The sequence below is a fragment of the Cygnus olor genome, chromosome 12, assembly GCF_009769625.2.
Source record: "Cygnus olor isolate bCygOlo1 chromosome 12, bCygOlo1.pri.v2, whole genome shotgun sequence".
Lineage (NCBI taxonomy): Eukaryota > Metazoa > Chordata > Aves > Anseriformes > Anatidae > Cygnus > Cygnus olor.
The window spans coordinates 8,396,196-8,421,839 of record NC_049180.1 but is presented as its reverse complement, the minus strand read 5'-3'; the positions used below and the strand labels follow the sequence as shown (position 1 = coordinate 8,421,839).

The 25,644-nt window shown below is 35.1% G+C and overlaps 1 long non-coding RNA gene across 1 annotated transcript in view; it reads right to left on the bottom strand.

Moving 5' to 3' along the window:
• Positions 1-354: 354 nt before the first annotated feature.
• LOC121076705 overlaps positions 355-25,644 on the bottom strand; it is a 216,939-nt gene continuing 191,649 nt past the window's right edge. Inside the window, exon 3 of the long non-coding RNA XR_005823672.1 lies at positions 355-1,633. This is a non-coding gene — a long non-coding RNA (uncharacterized LOC121076705). The remainder of the gene's footprint in view (positions 1,634-25,644) is intronic.

Below are 25,644 nucleotides of genomic sequence, written 5' to 3'. Positions count from 1 at the left end.
TGTGTACTTTGTAACACACAAAGACACGATAGTCCTTCAACAGTAACAGCTTCAAATGTCTGGTCTTTTAAGATTTAAGTAAATGCTTCCTTGGTAAACGTATATAGAATAAAAAGAACAATTTCATTTTTGATATGTCTTCAAGTACATACAGGTCATACTGTCTTGAACTCTTAATACAAAACACTGTTCTTTACTAAACGTGCCTTCTGATATAGCATTTTCAGAACTAAAAAGAAGGTATATTATTCTTTTGGCCCTTATTTCACTTCCAGAAAGTAAAAATTAAAACATAATATCATGTTGTTTGATAATAAATAAAGTCTGATAAGATTATGCCTTATTTACTCTTTCTGTTCAGAAAACTGCAAACGACTTCTCAGATTCAGGTTTGCAAACTCTTTTCTCTATGTTAAACACTTGCAACCCATTCCTAAATCCTGAAGTATCTGCATGTTGTGGATGAATTGTGGCAATTTATGAATAAAAATTAATACAGCTAGACATGCATGCCCAAATAAGCATAGGTGTGGTGAACTTAAATTAGACAACATTATACTACCTGGAATTGTATTGCTTTGTCATGTTATTTGTAGTGTCATCTTCAAAACAAAGAAGGAAAACAAAACAAACAAAGCTTTTCTACCTGTGAGCTGTGAAAAACACAGAAAGAAAAGTCTTTATATTGTTTCAAGTCATTACATTTGCAGATGTAGCAGTTTAACAGAATTTGCTAAATCATCAGAAACAAAGCATGGTTAAAAAAATACAAAACAAACAAACAACAACAAAAACAGAGCCACACCACCATCAAATGTAATTCCATTATTTTTAAAAACCAAGGTTTACTGAAGCATCCTTAACACTCATACAATTTTCAAATTCATTCTTATGAACAGATAAGACAGAAAACCAGTTACTCAGTGTAGACTCAGGTCCTTTGATTTGATAATAAAAACACAGGTACTTTAAGGCCTTTTGTTGGTGTTTTTTGTTGTTGTTGTTTTTTAACTGAGCAATACATTAAATAATAGTTCAGATGTTTCTGAGTTCTGTGAGAAGAAATGGGTAGAGATAGAACTGTAACTATAAGCATCCTAACAAGCTAAATAGTGCCTCTTTTAAGTTCTTTTTTTTTTTTTTCTCCTTCACAAAATCTTCTGAATTGTTTTTCATTTTTCTTCCTTTATATGAACAGGTTTCTTAGTTCATTCTTTTCATGTTCTTTCTCAGTTTTTGGATACTGCTGCTTTCTTACATTTAAGCAGGTGAATTATTTGCAAAAAAGTTTTCTCACTCTAGCTTTGCACACACAGATTTGAATTTCTAATATTTCTGTACAGTTATGGCCTTAGCAAAGTGTGACACCTCAGTAAGAGGACATTGGATGTCTTTTAATTCAACAGCTTCTCTTTTGCATTGGAATCTGTTTTGCTGAAGTTTTGACAGAATCACAGAACATATTGGAAAGGATCTCTGGAGAGTTCTAGTGCAACCTTCCCGCTGAAACCAGCTAGCGATGCTCAAATCAGGGTCGCCTTCAATGTCTTCCAAGAATGGGGTTTCCACAGCTTCAGTTTTATTTCCAGCCCTTTGCCACAGTCACAGTAACCACGAGAGCTTGTGCAGTAACCTGTTTCCATATAAAAACAAGTATGCTGTCTTTAGCAATTAGAGGTGTTTTTTACTCTTAAAATCATTTCCACACAATTCTTCCACCTGAATAAGATGACAGTTACAAAATTAGCTATTTTCTTTAGCTTTAATTTTATTCAACTTCAGCACACCTTGTCTCAAGTGGTGAAATCATAAGTTTGGGATGCATTTTACGCAGTCTTCAAGTCCTCCTTCTTGGCTCAGAAACCTGGCTTTCAGGGCTTTAAAGACTAATTGAAAGTTTGCCAAAAAATAGGAAAAAAAAATAAAAAAAGCAAGCTGTGCTGCTAGTGCTGTCCCAGAACGTTCTGTTTCACTGCTGTGTCCGATTTCTAATTTCTGATATAATACATACATTGCCTAATTCAAAACAAAGCTTAAGGACAAGAAAAGACGCTAGCAGAATTTGATTGCTTTTAGCTGTCATCTCAAGCTTGTACACTGAGTCTTTTCCCCTTGATAATCACAGACGTTAAAATACAAAATAAAAGTAGGCTAGACAATGTCAATGTCCCTGAAGTCAGACATAAGCAGGTGATATTGCACAAATCATCTGGTTTCCCTGTTTTTCCCCCTTGTAAGGTGACCAAAGATATTAACCTTCAGAATTTTACTGGAACTTAGCAGCAAAAGCTATTTGGAGAGCTAAGCTATTTTATACCCTATAAGGCTGCTGAATATCATTAAATGGCACTTTTTTTTTTTTTTAATAGTTAATAAATCTGATTATCTTTGCTGAACTTAAAGACTTGAAAGTGAAACAGTATATTAATCAAGTCAACAAATACACTCATCCTCTTTGTCCTTTACAGATTTCCCCCTCTTCATAGCAAGTCAAATCGATGATTAAGGACAGATTTTAAACTCCTCACATTTCACTCTAAATGAGATTTGAACTACAGCTTCTTGTGGGGATGATAAAGTCACCATAAACGGTTCATCTTGCCATACTGTTTTTCTTTCTGCTATTTCTATTAACATTATATTAACATAATGCTGTAAAATCAAACCTGGAGAATTAAAAAAAAATTCCAGACAAAAAAAATCAAAACAGTTCTGCAATGGAAAGAGAATATTCTATTCCTTTTACACATGCCTATTGTAAGCTGATTTCTCTTCCTCAACATACAAAAAGAGTAACTTTTAAAAAAACTATTAAATTATCTGAGGATTTTCATTTCATTACTTTTTTTTTTTTTTTTTGAGCAGGGTTTACACTAATCTATTTCACAGTGATTTGACACAAAAAGAGAGCACTCCCATGTAAATGATGTGAAGATAACATTGATGCAAGTTAATTTCTTAAACCACTCGAGCTAGATTTCCAAGAGCACAACTGTCTAAATTCAGCATTTTAATCTGCATGCACAAAATGGAACAAGTTTTAGTTCTGCAGGTAATTGATTTGATGTGTCTCTGCACTTCCTATAAATTCATCAAATTCCTCTTCTAAACCAAAAGAAGCTTTTCATGTTTCCTGGAAATATGCAATTAAAAATAAATGATCTGGGGAAAAGCTGTTTGGATTGTGAGTATGACAAAGCACTACAAGCTAAACAGTGACTCTTTGATGGTAAAGTCTTCAAAAATAAACAGCTTCAGCTATTTGTTCAAATCGTTTTCAACATTCCAAACTGAGTTTTAAGACTACAATATTTTACATGTTATCCAAATTTCAAATGTGCTTAGTAAGAACAAACAGAACAGTACCAACCTTTAATGAATGAACAATTAGTCTTGTGACATGTATTGTATTTGATAACCACTAGTTTGAATTTCTGATGGAGTTAGACTGTGCAGAAAATGAACTAAACAATGTTGAAATAACATCAGTTCAATTTAATGTTTCTTTGCCTCTTGTTTTTATACATTTAAACTGCTCCTTAGTTTAGTACAGGTAGGAAAACTTAAAAAAAAAAAAAAAAAAAAAAAAGGAAACATTCACAGTGAAGATATTTGAGGTAGGAATTAAGAACTCAGAGAGATGTTTCAGGTTATTAGCTTCAGAATAAAAATCTGAGAAATGGGGCAATGGAGAAGGGGTGAGGGGGAAGAGAGATTTACAAATACACACTAAAAGCAATGTAGTGTTACAGGAGATTTTAAAAAAAAAACAGGGAAATGCTTAGCTAGACTGTAAATAATCATTCTGCCCTGTCAGGAGAAGTGACAAGGTTACCTTACCTAAAATGTCTTTTCCATTGCTAAGCTTCACAATTCTGTGCCTGAGCTAAGCTATTTCTCCCCTCAAATTATCTGCACTAATTCCTAAGAAAACTGAATTTTCTGTGAAATGTTGAACATGTCAATTTTGCACTTTTCTTGAGGGCAATGACATAGCAGCCCTGATAACTGGAATTCATGGGGACTTAACACATTTTGTTATGTCTTTCTCCATATCTGTTCCTTTTGGCACTGAAGGCTTCAGAATGTACTTTCAGTTGTATTGTGAGTTTGTTACCCAACTGTGCTTCCCATTGTCAGCTGCTTTTCACAAGTCAGATCCCACCATTAGCAAAATCTTATTTTAAAGAGAAAGGTGCCTGAGGATAACTTGGTTGCACAGTTGCTGTTATTCACCTCTTCACTGGACAGATTTTAGTTCCAATACCATTTAAATTGACTATCAACAACATGACAGTAAGCTGTTTTATCCATAACAGCACCAAAGAATACAGTACAAGATGTCAGTGTTTTCTATCTCAATGTCTTCCATGCAGTACAATACAAGTCTGTAATGATGTTGTCCTGTATGAGGCACGTATGGTAGAACAGTACTGTCAGAATTTTAATGGCTAGCTCTTTATGTGTTGCTAGTATTACTACAGTTAAATGTTTCATTTTGTACAATGTCCGGTACCTTGATATGTGATAGGCCTAACAGCCACTCAGCTAGCAATTGCTGTTGATATCCATCTCTGAAGGATAAAGAAATAAAGCAAAACAATGGGTCAGAGTACAGGAGTTGTAAGAGAACAGGAAAATATCCTTCCTTTCTGCTTTTCTTTTCCTCTCTCTCCAGGTTCCCGTTTGGAGCTCTTTTTTTTTTTTTTTTTCAAAAATTACAAATAAACAAAACACTGACAATTGGAGTAATCTGCTATCCACATGCTTTGTCCTTGTTACTGAGCTCTATATTTCATAATCTCATTGATATAAACCAACAGTCTCAGGAGTTCCGTCAATTATGGATAGGAATCTCTCCACTGAGACTTTACCAGAATGCAGTAAGCCATTGAAGGGGGTGAAAAAAACCCTTGAGGGCATGGAGGACATTAGATAGATTCTGACTCGATTAACTTTGTAAATATTACTTTGAAAGAGGTTATTAAGACAGCCAGCAACCTGCTTGGAGAAATCAGGGATCTTTCCAAATTTGCGAGCATGCTGTATTCCTCACCATGGCTCACTGGTTAATTCCCTTTCTGCAGGGAGCAGGAAAGGTGAAACAATAGATCCAATCCACTGCGTGCTGTTCATACTGAGCAAGAACCAACTCAAAAAGAAGACTGGATATGTGATTCAATGTCAGACCTGAGGCAGTGATTAGGGTGTAGCCTTATGTTTTCATCAGAAGGAAAAAAGAATCCAGCTACACAAAAATACAAAAGATGGGAATAGCTAGCCCTGGAAGTCACTGTCAAGTGTAGCTAATGTTTTCATTACATGAAATCATGCATTTCTAAACTATGCTAAAGTATGAAGGCATATGCTATTTTGGTATGTGTTCACCCGTTATCATGTGCTGGTGTAACAACGTCACAGGATATTATTTGCTGTTGCAGAGCTAATTCTTATGCTGTAGTCCTCCCTTGTGGTCATATCACAGTGGCTAGGGAGTTGTAAAATCATTGCATTCCTGAAACTTATTTAGCAATAGAAGTTACCAATACATAGATTGTTTATATTTCTGAAGGACGTATTAAGTTTTGACTCCAAATTTCACTCCAAGTGTTTTGATGTAAAAAATATATATATATAGATTAAGAAATTGCATTTTCCAAGCATCAGTATTTTAAACTGATCTGCAAAGAAAAATGGTGACATAAAAGTATCAACTAAAAGGTGACAAACAAAGATGATGTTAATTCTCCCTTGAACTAGCTCACCGTTGCCAATTTTGTTGTTACTAGTAGATGTATCAGAAGAATTAAATAATCTGTCTTCAGGTGCTATAGAAATAGTTTTGGTGGCTGGAAAAGTAATTAAGACTATCATTCCACGTTAAATATGAAAATTAACTGTCAGTATCTATTTCAACAATGAGCAAAATAAAAATGATCAAAATGTAATGCACCTCTTTACTGTCCTGCTGAAATAAACACTTTAATAACCAAATACTTCTAGAGAAGATAAGGATTACAAACATATTCTTAGACTTGAGAAGATACCCAAAAATGTAAGGATTAATGTGCACTAATCTTAACAAATCTGAAGCAACAAAACACTGCAGGAGGAACAAGGGCACAGAAAGTCAGAAAGCTGTGCCAAAATCACACAAATGACTGAGGTCCATTCCAATAGGTAGTACAGCATTTTTTTCCTCCTTTTTTTTTTTTTTTTTCTCCTAATAGCTTTGTTGATCTAATTTAGTAATCCATCCTCAACTTCTATCAATAATTATGAATGGACGTTCTTTGAAGACATGAGCAAAATTTTTCACTTACTACACATGTGCAAGAATCTACATGTACGTAGTTAGTAGCTAACAAAAACCCATAAGGCAGAGCCATACAACTGGAATTGTAATCTTACTTATTGTACAGAAAACTCTTATGTTGATGTTAAAACTTGTAGTATGGGAGCACAGCTCTCCCTATTCTTACTGCCATTTTCCCCTAGTTTGAAAAACTGTAGCACTACTTCCAAGAGCTTTAGTTCTCCTGTTTGCTTTATCTACTTGAGGGTGAAGTTCCTTCAGTGAAATACATCCCATAGTACTCAGAAAAGTGAGGAGACATTGTCTTGGGGAACATGGTCATCAGGCACCTATTCAGTAATTACAGGGAAGGAAATATCTCATTTTAACAGTACTTTTCTGAACCAATGGGCCAGTGCATAAATGAGATGACCAAATCTCCTTCTCTTTTGAAAACAGCCTTAAATGTATTTGTTTCCAAAAGTTACAAATACCTCTGCTACAACCAAAATGGCAAATGTTTTAATTACTGTTAAAAAAATACTTCCTGTCGCTAACTATGCCTTTGACTGTAATACCAAGCACTGTTGGTTTTTTATTATTATTTTTGTCATAGAAAAATATCAAAATGGAGTTTTAATTTCACTGAAAAATGTTTCAAACATGATAAAAAGATCTAAAAAATTATATCACTTAAATTACAAAATTTATTTTCACCTGAAAGTTTTTCCTTAGGTGCAAAGACTATTCTTTATCTGAAATTTCCTTTCTTGCATGGTAGAGTTTTCTTCAGGCTAAGAGTAAGGAAAATAATTCAGACAAGCTCCACTTGTTAGTGAGACTGCTTCAGGTTTTCAGAGGCTTTTTTAATCAAATAATTATCTAGGATATGTACCTGTCACTAACAACCACAATTTCTATTGTGATTGTAGGTGCGAGCTTTGGAAATTATACTGCAAATACATTACAGGTAAACTACAATTTCACAGTCACACAGTGAAAGTATTCTGTGTGTGACCCTGGTTATATTATATACATTCACTTCACCCCAGAACTTTTAAATTTAGATTTCTAAACTGTTTTAGTTAATGCTTGCTTTAATATTTCCTTAAAAACATCTAAATTTAATTTAATTCAAGCTAATTAGAACTTTAAGGAAATGTAATTGAATTGTAATTAAACATGTTAGAATATCTTTTGAACTGAACTTTAATGTTCAGTTCTACAAATTAATAATCACCTTAATTAGAATGAAGTTTTTCCTTATTCCTTTTTTTGTTTAAGATTTAAAAGTACATCAATGTCTGAATAATCTAGGCTGATTCAAACCATTTGCCGTGATCCCATTTCACCCCAAATTAACCATTTTCCATGATCATGAAAAGTTACTTTAGTATATTAATAAATCACGACATATTAAAAATATCAACTTGCACAATGCTGTAGTTAAAATACCAGATCAATCTACATCCTGAGTATTTTGGCCATTTCCTTTAGAATATTTTTTGGCTATGTGAAAACTAATCTATTCCTTTTTGTTCAGAAAAAAAAAAAAAAAAGGAAATAACGAGAGCTTCTTAGATAATGCTTTAGGGAACTAAAAGCAAATAAAGTAGTAAAAAATAAAATAAAAATACGTTAAAAATGAAGTTGAATATTATTATTATTATTATTATTTACTTCCATACCTAGCATCACTAACTTATGACTTATGACTCACTGATGACCTTGCATCATGCAAGCACTTAGCTTGAAGCCACATTAGCCAATCAAATGTCCTCGAAAAGATTCTTTAACATGTAATATGAAAGATGAGGGCAAGGGTTGTCCCACTGGTTTCTGATTCTTAAAAAAATTAATTTTTCGCAACAGTGAAATATCAACAGTAGCTGAACTAAGAAGTTGATTCAGCATTATCGTACTACATTGTTACGTTTCCTTTTTCAGCACATTTGAAATATAGGTTTGAAATACATTTTTGAAATAAAGTTTTGAAATATATTTTAATGTAGTGTATATAATATATAAATATATATATATATTATATTAAAAACACATAAATCATTATGAACCAAAATGAACAGTGAATTCATACTAAGCCTGATAGTTAATACACCACAATGAAGACTTACTTTCTTCACAGAAAGTTTGTGACAGTCAGTATTTACTTGGATGAGTGTGCTGATTATGTTATTTTGATGAAAGCAACTGGGCATGACATACCACTGGGATAAGGAATTTTAAGAATGTCTTTTGCATTGTTTCCCTCACCCACATTTTCATAACTTTTAATGTAGATCGTGACCACGCAGTTCTTTCTCTGGAAAAGTTCTTATTTGGACAAAATTCGAGTAGACAAGAATAAGAATAATCCGACCTTTTTTCACTAATGAAAATATGAATGGCCATTCACTAATGCACAGTACAAGGTACAAGGTCAAGTTCATCTACCAGTTCCCTGCAAGAAAGACTAGGTTTACATATAATATAAGCACAAAAAGCCCAAGTAATTTGTTCATGTTAGAGGTAAATCTGACTTATTTTTCCCCCCTCAGAAAATACAAAAGGAATATGTAAATGATTAGTAATGACTATCACTGGAGTAGGGAGATATTTTTTGTCAGAAGTAAAAATTGAGTTTTTTTTCCCCACCATGTGATGGTTATATGGTTCCAAGTAACTGTGACTTCAGAGAGAGATCTCTGAAAAAGCTCCACTTTTTCCCCCTTTCCACTGAGCAAGATACTAAGATATTCCTCTTACTCCAACAGCCAAGCTTCATGGGATCTCCTTTCACCAGCCACTCAGGAGGCAGAGCACCTGAGTACAGAGCTATTGTACCTCCCAAAACTGTCAGAAGTATGAGAGTATGTGTATGACTTGCGGAGGTGTTGCTCTTAACTTACGCGTTGGGAACAGAAAGGGATTAATTTGGAAAGCCCTTGTCATCTGGAAACATCAAGTGGCCCAAATTGCAGCAAGACACGGTACTGAAAGATTAAAAAATAAAAATTAAAACAAAAACAAAACCACAAGGGCACTTCCAGATGGTTCCTCTCCTACAGATCTATACATTCCAGGTATAATAAGTGAAAAGAAATTTGAAGCTGAGAGGAAGAGGGGAAAAAGAGCACGGTAACAAACAGAAGATCCGATTCCACTGTGAGATGGAAAGGGACAAAAGACCTATTCTAATACGGGAGATGAGAAACATGAACTTCAGGAGAGATAATTTGACTAAACAGAAAGGCACAATTTTAGGCAAGGATTTATCAAGGAAGGATTTATTCAGTCCTTCCAGATGTGAAATTTATGTCTCTGTACCAAAGCCAGAGGAAGTATGTAGGAGAGACCCTTCCACGCTCCATAATCCATATGGTATCTTAGCAACTATCTATTTATGGCCTGAAAGAGCAGCTACTGTCCCTCTTAACCCTTGGATTTAACTATATACATACAGCATGATTTCAACAGATGCTGGGTTTAGATAGCAAAAGTTCTTTTATGGACTTTCTAAGCAGAACAGATGGTTTAATTTCATGATATTGAGAAGATCAATTTTCTTAACTCTTTAGTGGGCATCTGACATGAATCTCCATCTTAAAACCACTTGTCATCACTAAGAAACATATGTGAGTAAGGTATCTTTTTATTCAAATGTGTATTTCTGCACTTAATTTGCCGAAGTCCCATTAGCAAAGTGCATCAGTATGTTATAGTGGGAAAATCAACTTCCAACAGCAAAGGACAGAAAGTGCTGTGCCACCCGTAGCTTACATAATTTTTCAGTTTTTTTTTTTTTTTTTTTTTAATCTGTGAGTAGCACATTGCCACTTACTCATCTCTGCTACTTTTAAAAGAACTGCGGATGAAAACAAAACAACCAGAAACTGAAGAGAATATCCCTAAGAGCCAGTGTGGCTTTGGATACATCCTAAAAAGCAATTCTGATTGTTACTCAAGAGCACTCCACTTTGACCATTGCTTACATTCACATATGTAATGTGTTATGAACCCTTTTGGAGAATCAAGAGGAAAAAAAGTGCTTACTTGCCTATAAAACTGTACACATCAAGTTTGTTCTGCAGGGGGAAAACCTGAAGCATCTTTATAGCAGCTAATATGACAGATTTTGTAAATGGACTTAGTGAAATATTGTTCTCTGATTTCTTTGGCATCAGCATGCAGATTATGTCTAGGCTTAATGCTTTCAGATAGCAGCTAAAGCTGGGTACAGCATTCACTCTGCAGTCCATTTTACAACTGGTATGTATTATTATTGATGCCTTCCAGCTCTCACTTCGTGAATGTTTTCTAGTATGTGGGTGTATTTTATAGACAAGGGAAGCTTAGATTAGGAATGAGTACATTTGTTGTAGTCCACAGATTTCCATATTTCTGTTAATACTTAGTTTCATTTTTAAGGCAAAGTTACCATTCATCTTGAACAACCTGCCTTTTATCACCATGTGGACACAAGAATCCCTAACTGGAAATGTGTTTTTGACAAGAAGTAAATGTAAGAAAGGAAAAAGCTAATAATTCCAGTTATCTAAAAATGCATTACATTAACTTATTTAGATGTCATGAACCAAATACGACTTCCACTATGCTTATATCCAAGAAGCACTTGGATTAGTTACATGTACTATATTGCTCAAGGCACAGACCACTGCTGTATGACTGTAGAGCAGATTATGTTGACCAAAACTCCATTACAGTGACACCATTCTGTAGATGCTGCCAGAATTGAAGAGCTACACCTCCTTTGGTGTTACCAAAAAATCAGTCATCCAGACAATAATTAATAAATAGCAGGTGGACAACGTGGTCCAAACCATCCCAATTGCATTACTTCCAAATGCAACTTCTGAAGATGAAAATAATGCAATGATAATATTCAGTATTTCATACAAGTACACAAGTGTTAATATTGGAATCTAGAAAATAATTCTGAAACTTTGTATGTTAAGAAATCTTTTATTCTCCAAAAAGTGAAAGTGGCATGTAAAGAAACCCCGTGAGTAAGTATGGAGAATAAGTATGCATTAGTACATTGAAAGACTGTCTAAGTTTCTTCAGTGGTAAATTGTCTAATTTAATCTATTTTCTATCTTTTTTAACCTTGACATATACTGCAAGCTTACAGGCTTGATTTCTAAATTTTACTCACAGTGACTTACACTGTAAGTACTACCATTTCCTCTGTACAGATGAATACTAATTAAACAGTACCTATAAAATAATTAGCCAATAGAATTTTTTAAGTAATTTCCAGATAAAGCAAACTATACTTAGATAAACTGTATCTGTTGAAAATTAAAAAAGATAATGTTAAGTAGTGACTGATGAGAAAAGACTGATGTTTATCCATTGGAAAGCCAAGATTTGCTGTGCTGAAGATTGATGTCTAGAAGATCTTAGAAATACACAATAGGGTGTGTGAAAGAGGACTGTGGAAATCAGCACAAAGGCCACCAAGAATCATTTCTCTCTCCTGTACCTGTCTGTCAATTGACTCTAGTTTCCATAACTTTTCTCTCTGCTCCAATTCTTTGTTGAGGATTCTGAGATGAAGAAACTCACCTGACTAAACATACTTTGGAGATCTGCCTTTAAGCTGGTAGAATTAAGTCATTAACTACAGCAACTATCTATGTACCACTTTTGGAAATACAGCATCTGATGTATTCACCTTCTACAAGCTGCATTCGCTGACCAGTGTTAGTCAGCTTTGTATCTCTGTTCCCTAAGTGTTAAAGATGTGCACCAGTCTCAGTTTCTCTAGACAACTACATCATATATATTTAACTAGAATCAAAGTAATTTTAGAACACTTTTTTCTTTCTTATTTTATGAAATGTATATTTCCTATTTACCAATAATGTAAATAAGGCTTTTTCCTTCCTTGGGAGTAAATTTTGTCTTTGTATGTCTCTAGATATTGAGTCTTCAATATGTATTTCGTTAAAGAAAGCATCTTATTTTTATAAATACATTACCTCTCAGATCTTCCTGATTCAGTCTAATGAAAGCATTCAAATACAGCTACAGATAAAATTTAGCTCAAGTTCAGATACTCATTCTTATGGAAAATAGGACTTAAAAACATCACGTCTATTGACAGAGCATTACTAAGATTCTTAAAATCTTAGCAGGTCCTTACTTCACTGAAGCACAGAGGAGAGCTTCCTTAGATTCAGGGATGCTTATAATCAGTCAATCATACAGCTATCACTGTTTTCTCCATGTACCATGAATTCCCCCAGCAACAAAGTTGTGCCCTTGGCTGAAAAGCACAAACTGTATGGAAACTGGAGCACCTAAAGAATGTTGCAATTCATTTTGTTATGTTGAGATTATTCATGTCCCAGAATTAGTAGTATGATAGATGCTGAAATAACTACACTCAAATTAAAACAGAAATATATTTTAATTTAACATTTTTTACAACATAATATATATATTTAGAATAATTAGTTGATTTAGCAAATTTGTATGTGCTGATTAATTATATTTGCTTGATTAATAAGCTCATGCCTCTTTAAAATATTTTTAGTTGCTACCTCTATGAATGCAATGTCCTTAGTAAGGATGCCTTTATACTTAGCTTATCAACCATAAAAAACACGTAATCTTTTCATTCTTTGAGTGTTAATTTTTTATTCTATACTGTATTTGTAGAATAAGGAACATGGCATGGTTCACAATCTGTATTTCATAGAATCATAGAATATCCCGAGTTGGAAGGGACTCATAAGGATCATTAAGTCCAACTCCTGGCACCGCACAGGTCTGCCCAAAAGTTTAGACCATGTGACTAAGTGCACAGTCCAATCTCTTCTTAAATTCAGACAGGCTTGGTGCAGTGACTACGTCCCTGGGGAGCCTGTTCCAGTGTGCGACCACCCTTTCGGTGAAGAATCTCTTCCTGATGTCCAGCCTAAACTTCCCCTGCCTCAGCTTAACACCGTTCCCATGGGTCCTGTCACTGGTGATAACGGAGAATAGGTCATCTGCCTCTCCACTCCCCCTCGCAAGGAAGTTGTAGACTGCGATGAGGTCCCCCCTCAGCCTCCTCTTCTCCAGGCTGAACAGGCCCAGTGACCTCAGCTGCTCCTCATATGTCTTCCCCTCTAGGCCCTTCACCATCTTCGTCGCCCTCCTCTGGGCACTCTCCAACAGTTTAATGTCCTTCTTGTACTGTGGTGCCCAGAACTACACACTGTACTAGAGGTGAGGCCGCACCAGCGCAGAGTAGAGCGGGACAATCACTTCCCTCCACCGACTATGCTTGATGCACCCCAGGATACGGTTGGCCCTCCTGGCTGCCAGGGCACACTGCTGGCTCATATTCAACTTGCTGTCAACCACAACCCCCAGATCCCTCTCTGCGGGGCTGCTCTCCAGCGTCTTGTCGCCCGGTCTGTACGTATAGCCAGGGTTGTACCGTCCCAGGTGCAGGACCCGGCACTTGCTTTTGTTAAGCTTCATGTGGTTGGTGTTCGCCCAGCTCTCCAATCTGTCCAGATCTCTCTGCAAGGCCTTTCCACCCTCATCCGAGTCCACAATGCCTCCAAGTTTGGAGTCGTCGGCAAATTTGCTCAAAACACCTTCTAGTCCTATATCCAAATCATTTATAAAATCATTGAAGAGGACTGGCCCTAAAATGGAGCCTTGAGGGACCCCACTAGTGACATTTCAGATACTTCAAAGAAAATCCAACTGATGATAACCACAACAGCACTAGACAAGTGGTAACCAAGGTAAAAAGAAAAAAAAAAAAAAGTGAAAGCAGAACAAAAGAGTTAAGGACAAGTCACAGCAAGCTGGATTCTTTAGGTCAGACTGTATGAAATTTAGGCATTAGGGTTGCCCAGGGAGGTGGTGGAGTAACTGTCCCTGCGGGTGTTTAAAGAAAGGTTGGATGTGGTACTTAGGGACATGGTTTAGTGGGTAATATTGGTGTTAGGGGGACAGTCGGACTAGATAATCTTGGAGGTCTTTTCCAACTTTAATGATTCTATGATTCTGTGATTCTAAGTCAGTCTGGGATACAGTGTATGAGTTTAGGAATAAAGGGGAAGCAGGGTGAATATGCTGTGACTTTCAGGAAGCAGATTTCTTTATCTGAGCTAGTAATCGGCTAAATCAGGTCATGCCATGTTTCCTTTGAGTCCTCTGGAATTACACCATTCCTTTCTTCTCTTGTATTATGAGAAGGTGTTTAATAGTGAGGCCTGATTTTTGTAATAATAGGCATTTACAAGGCATGTAAAGAATGCCTTGTGTGTCAGATTAAATAAAACTGGAAAAAAATACTTACAATTAAGACTCCAATAATTCAAAGCTAAGTAGATATTAACTAAGCTGAACACATATTATGTGCAAGGAAGAGACAAAAATAGCTGGCATGTCAAATTAGAAGTAGAAAACAAACAACACTACCTGCTGAATTTAAGTAGTCCTAAAACTACTCAACAAGATCAAAAAATAAAAAAAAAAAGCTGTTTAATGCATATCTGAAGCCAAAAGAAGAGCCGAAAGAAGAAGCAGCAAAAAGATCCCATGAAGTAAAAGAAACAAAGATTAGCAAGAGGTAAAAAGAAGAATTAAGTAATAAAAGAAAAATGTATGGCAAGAAAATAACTTTCAAAAAATAGCTGGTGCTGTAGCAACACAATTGTGTTTTAATATATCAACAAAGAATAAATTAGACAATTTTTTTTTGTTTATTTGTTTTTAACTAATTATGGTCTTAATATCTTTCTTGGTCAAACAACTGTTCATGCAAAGTACTGAAGTAAAAACCAAGACCAGGAAGTATCCTGGCCCAATTATCTGGAGAGATGTTAATTTCAAAGGTGAAAACAGATGCTCAGAACAGGCAGAGAGAACATTCAGAGCAGCTAGCATTTGTTCTGTTTTCCTATTTGATTTATCATGATATCATAAAAGAACACAGCATATGTTTATCATAACGTACATCTTCCTCTGCACCAAGTGAATCAAGTGAACCATATCACCAGCTCAGGACTAACTGTTGTAATTGCACATTTATATCACCAAACAATCCACTGCTCCATCTTAGGAGGATAGCACATATAAATAACATGCAGAAAGTAAAGAAAGTATACCCAGAGATAAATAAGGGTTCAGTCTCTCCACGGGATGCAGACCTGAAGAGGATCAAGGTTATTGCAAGTTAACTGTCTGTATTAAAATGTAGAGATGCACTACATTAATTAATTCATTTGATCAAACAGCTACTTATCTATTCCTAAATTTTAATTATATTTCATTTGCAATTTTACCCAAAATATCGATTCAGAAAGTATATTGTATATAGATGATAGACAATTTGCTCTAAAGAAAAATAAATAATTTACTTTAATTGCATTGTCAAAATCTGTTTGCACCAGGACGCTAAAAGGTTTATAGGGCACAAGCTAGATTGGAAAAGCCCTATTTATGGACAAAATTTATGTGGATGCCTTCACGATATTTTGATTTTCACAAGGTAAAATTTACATCAATAATTTAATCATGTATGAAGAAGGTAAAAACATCAAGGTAAAAACATCAAGTATTTTCTCCTCTAAATACGAGATTCTGAAGAGTCACACTGCTTCTGTATACTGTATTTCACAGTTCTGTAAGTTCCCATGGAGTGACTTTTCACACAAGTCATTAGATTTCTGCATCCATTTTAGCTAGTACTCCACAGAAGAGGCAAGCATTGGCCTTTAGAATTCAGGCTTTAATGGAATGCAAAATGAGTTAATGAAACTCGGCTACAAACTGCTAATACACAGGAAATCAACAGTAGAATATTAAACACTCGGCCATACAGATGACAACTATTTTCTTAAATAATGTGTGAGTGTACATATATATATACATAAACTTATATGCAAAGTAGTATGTATATAAAGCTAAAGTATGCATTTCATTTTGTTATTTGGTGGAAAACTGCATCAGACAGACAGTGCATAGTAAAATGTTATAAAGCCAGTATATGAAAACATTAATAAACTACATTGTATATACATTCTTAAAGTGATTTTCTAAAGTGAAATAGAATTGCCAGCTTTTTGTATGGTGAGTTATGGGTTCCCTTAGGAACCTTGCGCATTGGTTGGAACTAGTTTTACTTCTAATCTATTCATATAATCATAGAACCATATTCCTCCATCCAGGTTTGTAGATGTTTCAGGGAACCTTCTAAAAACTCTGAAAGTAAACCACATTTTATATGTTTTATCTTTATTCTGACTAATGTGTTTCTACCTTATGTTTGACTGTGCAACTCTCCATGATTCTATCTACTACAAACACTGCCATATCATATGTCCAGAATAGAAACATCTAATATTCTACAGCTGTGGCAGTAACTTCCCCAGACTATATGTTTTGATGAAAGAGTATACACTCAGTTGTAAGAGGAATAAAATATATATATATATATATATGCATTTTTTCATGCTTCTTATGTCCTATTTCATTCCTTTTTACTCCACAAAGGTTGTAATCATTCCAAATCTATCCTCTTACAAAGTCATTCCAGGTCTGTAATTATGTAGTCACCCTTCTCTGGACCTCTTCTATTTTTGCTAAATGTTTTTCAAGTACCTCCTCTGACATTTTAATTTACGTTTTTTGAAAAGAGTTACAAATCACTTAGCTTTTCAGCATAAACCTTATTCACCTTAAGTGCTCCTTTCATTCTTTGGTAGGCCCACTGACCCAGCAGCTCTCTCACAGACTGCATGTGTCTGAAATACTTAATTTCTTATTAACTACTTCACTGAAATAATTCCATGAGTGTCTTCCTAATTCCAAGCTTTTCAACTATAGTGGTAAAAATTGTTTCTTCTTAATATGCTCTACTAGATCTGATTTCCATTTGCAGAGGATTTTTCTTAAACCCTCCTATTATACATTTGCTGAGTTGCAACGTCTAAGTGTTCCTGCACATCCCCTCTTCACTTTAGTGCCTTTTTTTTTTTTTTTTTTAAATAGTCTTATTAAAACAATCTCAAAATGTAGCCTTTATCTCTTAGTGGCACAATTCCTCTGTTTCCAGGCACTGTTTTCTCTTCAGAATCATGTATATTTAAGTTCACACTTCAGGCTAAACATGTGTGACTTCTGCTTTGAAGAGATACTAACTTTTGATACTAACTGTCCTCCTAAATAAGGACTCTGTCTACACACATCAGAGTACTGAAATGAGCTGCCAATCCCTAACGGCTTATTCTGACAGAAATGTCTCATCTGTTGGACAGCTCAGAGATTTTCAAATCAAAAAGAGACAGATTAGCAGGAGCATTAAAACTTCAAGGTAAGAAAAAATAATGCTCCTGATAATAATAATAATAATAATAATAATAATAATAATAATCTACTTGGAAAAAAGCCCTAAAACAGATAGCTGTAACAACAGTTACAGTCTCCCTGTCCTTGGAAATCTTCACATTGACCTATAACTCAGCACTGTTAAATAGAATAGTAAAAGTAAATACACGGTCTCTTTCAAATATTTAATAAATGATAATATGCACTGCATTTAAAATATAGTTTTTTATGACTGATTTTAATGGCAAGAGAAGGTCAGTCTACTAATTTATCTACAAAATCAGAACTGGTAACTTTACAAATATCTTTTCTTCTCATACAGCATCTTATAAGTGTATGTTAATTAAGATAAGGTTTACCTTCACATACTACTCATATACCAGTAAACCTTTTTTCCTGAACTATGTATATTGCACATACTCTAAATTCAAATGGACCATCTTGAACCACAGAGACAAAAGATAAGTTTTATAATTCTGCAACATATCTTACACAAGATGCTAAATACAGAAGAAATATAACAGGAAGAGGAAACAAACTGTGATACCATTAGCTTTGCTTACAGCAACTTCAGGGACAGTCAAGCCTCTTGATTATACTAGTTCCAACCCTATAGGCTGAATAAAGGCATTTTAGTTAAGTGACATTGAAACAGTCAAAAGCATTTTTGACTGTCCTTGGCACCAAAGAAAAGATAGGATAACAAGTCTCCAAAAAAACTCCTCAAAGATAAATGTAAAGAAAGAACGGGACTGGAAAAAGGGGCACAAAAGCTACTGTATGGAGGAGTCTGTTTTTCTGCACTGACACCAATTATCAAACTAAATGTGTGATATGATTTTATAAATATTTGTTGAAGGGGCAAGTAACATTGACATATTCTAAGAGGCTTTCCTCTCATGCAAATTCTTCGTTATTTAGAGCCAACTATGTCCAACCTTCCTTTCAAGTTCCAAATGCCTTCTGAGGTTCTTAGGTCAACCCGAGCTCAAAACATTAGTACCATTAATAATTTCTCTGGACTTCTCAGTCCCATTAAATATAATAAACAACTTTTAAAATATTTTTTCATATTCCTTTACAGTAGAAGCTGTACAAAATTTTTATCTCTACTATCTCTTTCCCTGAAAAAAAAAAAAAGGGAACAGGTTCAGAAATGGTCATAGCTATAATATCTCAGTCAGGAGTATTTGGCAGACTAGATGCAAATTTATTATCATTTGATTTGCCAGAAAATTGTAAATGAAAGTGATACATGCACAGAGGTCAGCTAAATGATTTTAACCTAGGTAAAAGTCACCTGTTCATCAAGTAAACAGTATATTTCCTTACCTCCTCTTGATCTGACACTGCTCTGATACTGTTTCAGGAACTGATGTTGGGTTGGCCAACAGCCTGACTTGTGTTATGACCTGGAAAACAGGGAATGTGGTTCATATAGTTCTGTTTGTTGTCGTTGTTTTTTTGTTTATTTTTTGTTTTGTTTGTTTTGTTGTGTTTTTTCTTCCTCTAAAAGTCTCTGTAAAGAATCCTGGGGAAAAGAGCTTTTCTTTTTCTCACAACTAATGTTATGCTTTCATTTTATAGAGATTTATGAAATTGAGAGAGGTTTTTTTTTAAAAAAACAGTTCTCATTTAATGCCATACCACAATAACATCCCTTGACCAAAGTGGTGTGGGTGGGGCCATTTCTATAAAGTGTCAATTGGCTTCAGTGCTTTTATTGTTGTTTTTAATCACTTCCCAATTTAACTGGGATACACACAACAGAAGGTACCTCGTCAATTCTTCAGCTAGCCTAAATTGATATCTATTATTTCATTTCAACGGCTACAAAATTGGGAATATGATCGGTTAATTTTATCCCTCAGCACTCATTAAAAACAGAGATACAAGAAAGTATTACACAGGAAGGAATTACATAAAAAATATGAAACCTGGGGCTCTTATTTTAGCAGCCTTTAAAATGAGACTGTATATGTATAAACTAGAACCAAAATAAGAGAATATGATAGAATCAGCTTCCCTGTTCCCTGTGTGCATATACTCATATGCAATACTTTTTATGTATATCATATTGCAGTGTTATAAATAAAAAATGCCATGTTATTATTGCTAATGTAAAAACATATATACCAGAAAGTTTGAGTCTTGTCCAGAAGTTTTCAGAAATGCTTTAAGTACTTTATTGTACAGAGTAATATTTTATCATGCTCCATAAAACATTTGATAATTTTGCAAAAGAAAGCAATAGCATAATAATACAGTAAGATGATTAGTCAAATTCATTTGAAGCCAATGTTTTCATTACAATTTGTTTGAAGTATAAAAACACTAAGGAGGTATCTTAAAACATAGGAAAGTTTTTTGTTTGTTTGTTTGTTTTAACAATTTGGACTGTGTTTTAATACATAAATAATACAATACTACTTCAAATATTCATAAACACTGATTCACACCAATTCACTCTTGTGGAGAGAAAACCTTTAGTAAAGTCAATGAAAGATGGCGTATTTTATATTCTTATTTTGGCACACTATTTCTGTTTCCCTCCACTTCCAGTCAAGAATATTCTTTCACTGGCTAAACTGCTGAACAAACAGTATATTCAGTGCAGTGTAATTTGGTGATTTTTTTTGGGGGGGGACAATTTATGTCAAGTGTCCCCTGGTAGGGCTGTGGCAAGAATCAGGTATCAACACATCCATAGCTACAGGAGATGAAGGGTTTGAAGAGAGATCAAGACAGCAGCAGTAGCCAGCTATCTATTTGTTGTTGTTTTTGGATGTACTCTTAAAGATTTACCTTTTGTTGTAGATTCAAACAGAAATGGAATGTTAAAGTTTGGGGATTTTTTTTTTTTTTTTAATCTCGGTACTCTTCACTCAACATTCTCTCTAGAAGTATGTAACTAGATTTTTGCATAAAGGAAAGAAAACACTGCATGTTTAAGAACATTTACTACCACTTTAAGTAAAAAAAAAATCATTCCAAAATGAACCTAGTCACATATTCCCCCATTCTCTACCAGGTGCACATCAACTACTAGTCAATAAAATGTCATAAATATCTTCCTAACTGTTACATAACCCATCGAGTACAGTACAACAGTCTAATCCCTCACATGCTGAATGAACACACACACCTCTGGGCTCATCACTCCTTCCCAAACCCCAGTACATTTGAGCCACATAAAACCTACATGGAGAGTCAACTGTAAAGGCAAATATTCCTTACAAAGTATTTGCAAAAGTGCTCTGTGGTTGTTGTGGAACTATGACAACTATTTAAATAAGACTGCACTAAATATCTCTTGCTTCAGTGACTGTAGGCCACCCATATTCCATAATGATCTGTAATTGGAGAAAGAGCATTGTCTCTCTAAGTTAAAAGTAAAGAAGAAAAGATGAAGTTACTGTCAGGACAATCTGCTGGGACTATGACAGTTTAAAAGAGTAGGTGATAAAAATAGGCTTCTTATTCAAACAGAAGCAGCGTATGCAGATAGAGTAGCATCATGATAGTGGCACGTAGAAGGATATGTTAGGATACATGAATTTGTCAAGTGCAAAGCAAGTATTGCAAAGACTACATTAATCAAAAGACCAGATTCAAGCTAAGAAATAGTTTGTATGTCATGTCTATAAATTTCTCATACTTTTCTTCCCCTACAGTGAACACTTGCAGCAAGCTCCACCACCTCATCAAAATATGATGGACCCATCTTGTCTTTCATTTCTTCCACTTAAAATTCTTGAAAACAATTCACTGTCTTCTGAGATGTCAAAAAGATCTTTTATACTAAATATATTACCAAAAGTCATCTTTAAAAACTGGCCAATCTTTCATCTGAAGTTTCTGATTCATAAATCAGAACTGATTTACACAAATCAGTACTGTCTATGTGCCCTAACAGTGTGAACATCTGTCGATTCCTTCAGCCTAACTAGTTGTCAGGTTGGACTGTCAGGTTCCTTCCAATATGCTGGATTGTAAATGCACTAAGTCACCTGAATATTTACAGTGATTAAAAGTGATTATAAACAAAATCACTGAACAAATACAGGATTATGCGTTTAGAATACTTAGACTAACATAACTAACTTTGACTATCTTTTATTTACCAAGAAAAGTATTACTAGTGAATTCTGGTGAAAGGCTTAAACTGAGTCTCTTAAGAAAAGAAAGAGAGAACAAGAAAATGAGAGAAAGAGAAAGAAAGAGAGAAAAAGAGATTGAGAGGAAAAAAAAGAGAACAAGAGGACAACGAATGAATGAATGAAAGAAGGATGGAAGGAAGGAAGGAAGGAAGGAAGGAAGGAAGGAGGGAAGGAAGGAAGGAAGGAAGGAAGGAAGGAAGGAAGGAAGGAAGGAAGGAAGGAAGGAAGGAAGGAAGGAACTAGCCACTAGACAAATCTTTCAAGTCCCTTATAGGAAAAGGGGGTGATAGCCAGAAAGTTGAAAAAATGATCAGTAGCATACCTCCTCACTCCAAATTCAGAAGAAAAAAACAAAACAAAACAAACAAAAAAACCACCCCCAATGCATTATCACAATATAATCTGTATACTTGGATGTCTAAATGTTCTCCTGTAAGTGTTACAGGACTTTGCTACTGTTAGGGTTGTGCTACTTCGGTTGGACTGAAGCCTAGCATCCTGTCCACTCTGATGAAAGAACATCAGGGGTAGTCTTATTGCTGATTAGTTAGAAAAAAAGCATATAAAAATATTTATAGGAAATAGTTTCAGGGATGAGTTAATTGCTGTTAATTTTGGTGAATCATGTAAAGCATCAACATAAGCAGACATTTGGCAAAAAAATATTAGCATAGGAATAATTTTCTTCAAGAAAAGTACTAATGCTTTTCCAAATTTTCTATTGTTTTAATATTACATCATTGATGAAATACTTAGAGTAGAAATCATAGGAAAGTAAATTGCTTTAAAAATAAAAGCCAAAAAACCCTTGGAAAAACAGATTCATTATTCATTTTAACTGAGCATTAAAAGAAATGATTCTTTTATTTCCTTCGTTTTTCATCAGTCAGGAAAATAAAATATTTCAATGCATTTCATTTGTTGCATTGACAGTTAAAAACTGTATAAAAATTATAATGTTGTACCTAATTTAGACTTATACATGACTAATATTCAAAACTGCAAAGTGAACAGATACTTCTTACTGAAAACTCGGGTTATTGACTTAAGAAATATCTTTATGTATGATGCTGTGGGTTTTTTGTTGTTTGTTTGTTTTTCAGGTAAATAGTTAAAGTGAATTCTACCTAACAAAAAATCAATTTTCACTAAGCTAATACATAACCGTTGGGTTTGGGTACAGAGATTTTTCCAGAAATTATTGAAAGCCTATTACTCTGGCAAAAATAAAATGTATGTGTAAATACTAGGTAAGGTACTAGATAAGATTTCAACATCTATATAATCAGAAGTTTATAAAAATGGATAACTTCACATAAGTTAACCATGTTTCTATTGCCATCCATCTACTACCCAGAACTTCAAAATGCTCAGCACTTTCCACCAAAACAAACTGCATCATTTCAATGATATACATCAATGGTGAGGATTTAGAAAGTTTGCATTATGTTTATTAGAATGGGCTTATGCCACAGCTTATCTTGAGATGAGAAACACATGCTTGTGTAAAGAATTCACTCCTCTCTTCTTCCCATTACAATACAGAGTAACAACCACTTATCTTCTTGTACTATCATCAAAGAATTCCCATTCACTCAAGGTCCTGAGTGCTGTCTTAAATAGCTAAAAGATAGGTCATATAATTTATTATACTACCTTAATAGCCAAATGATTCTGTGCCTACACCACATTTCACAGTTTTCACCATAAATTTACATCTTACACCATGAAGTCACTATTTAAACTTTAGTTAGTTAATAATGAGTAATAAAGCACTTTTTTTTTCAGGATTTTAAAAAATTTCTATCCTGAATCGGTTTGTTTTATACTCAATAACTCATTCAGGAAAGTAAGAAGAATGAGGATCTAAGTTTAACTTCCTAGAACATTACCAAAGATTTCAGCATATTTTTAAAGCAGTTTAACACTGCATGATAAATCAATCAAATGTTGTAGCAGATGTCTAATGTATTCCTTTCACATAAGCCAAATAGAAGTGGGTAGCATCTGTGTCAGATGCAAGCACAACTGCTTGCCAGCTAGGCTGGCCACAATATGGTGGATGTTGATTGACAGTAGCTATCAAAGGTTGAACTAAAAGTTTGAGAGAAATTCAAAGGAGGTTGTTTTAGAGAAATATGTTTATCTGAATAAATCAATCTTTTTTTCTTCTGATTAATATAAAAGCAATTGTTTTCCTGAAACTTTCTAACATGAAAAGATTTTATATAAGCAGTAACATTCAGTTTTTGTTGTTGTTGTTGTTGTTTTTATAAACAGTAACCCTATCGATTTCTAACAAAATCTGCTAGATTAGACCTGTACTATTGATTTATGAGACTTGTTTTTTTTGCTAATCAGAGATCAATCTTATTAAAGCTTATATTGGTTTCAAGAGAAAGAATATCTCTAGCGCTTTGATAAGAAAAATATTCATACATGAACAGCAGAAAGAGATGTAAGATTACGGTTATTTGTACAGATATATTGTACGCTGCCCTTGTACACCTTGTCATCAACTTGAAACATGAGCAGAAGTGAATTCCAGAACAATACAAGGCTTCTCCTCCCTCTCATACTGTACCATTATCATTGCTTGTCATTATCACTGAAGTTTGACACCTGGGATTATGCCATCTGATTCATCCCTTTCTCTCCCATACAACTGGATTTTGACTCAGTTTTGATGCTTTTTACCCCCCAGAATTTCTCAGGTAAAATTCTCAAGAATCATATTGTTTTCTTCATTGATCTAATTTTCCTTCTCTGTTGAGTTCATAAATAACTATGTGAAAATGAATATGGTCTCCAGAGTTATGCTTAATTCCTGCCTTCATGATTTTCAAACTTTTCTTTCAGCAGTTCTCCTGACCTCCCCTTTTCCACTTCATCAGCAGGAATCACATCTTCCAAGGCAAACAGAATAGAGCGTGGAAGATAGCTTGGAAGAGCGTGGAAGATAGCTTGAGCGTGGAAGATAGCTTCCTGATGCAGCTGATTAGAGAGCCTACCAGGGGAGGTGCCCCGCTAGACCTTCTGTTAACAAACAGTGACGGTCTGGTGGGAGATGTGGTGGTCGAGAGCTGTCTTGGGCAGAGTGACCACGAAATGGTTCAGTTCTCTCTTCTTGGCGAAGTCAGGAAGGGGACCAGTAAAACCGCTGTCTTGGACTTCCGGAGGGCTGACTTGGACTGTCTTGGACTTCCAGAGGGCTGACTTTGAGCTGTTCAGGACACTGGTTGGCAAAGTCCCTTGGGAGGAGGTTTCTGAAGGGCAGAGGAGTCCAGGAAGGCTGGGCACTCTTCAAGAAGGAAATCTTAATGGCTAAGGAGCGGTCTGTCCCCACGTGCCCAAAGATGAGCCGGCGCGGAACGAGACCGGCCTGGCTGAACAGAGAGTTGTGGCTCGAGCTTAGGAGAAAAAGGAGGGTTTATAATCTTTGGAAAAGAGGGTGGGCTACTCAAGAGGACTATAAGGATGTTGTGAGGCTGTGCAGGGATAAAATTAGAAAGGCCAAAGCTCATCTGGAGCTCAATCTGGCTACTGCCGTTAAAGATAACAAAAAAAGTTTTTACAAATACATCAACACAAAAAGGAGGACTAAGGAGAATCTCCATCCTTTACTGGATGCAGGGGGAAACTTAGTTACAAAAGATGAGGAAAAGGCTGAGGTACTCAATGCCTTCTTTGCCTCAGTCTTTAGCGGCAAGACCAGTTGTTCTCTGGATACCCGGTACCCTGAGCTGGTGGAAGGGGATGGGGAGCAGGATGTGGCCCACACTATCCACGAGGAATTGGTTGGTGACCTGCTACAGCACTTGGATGTACGCA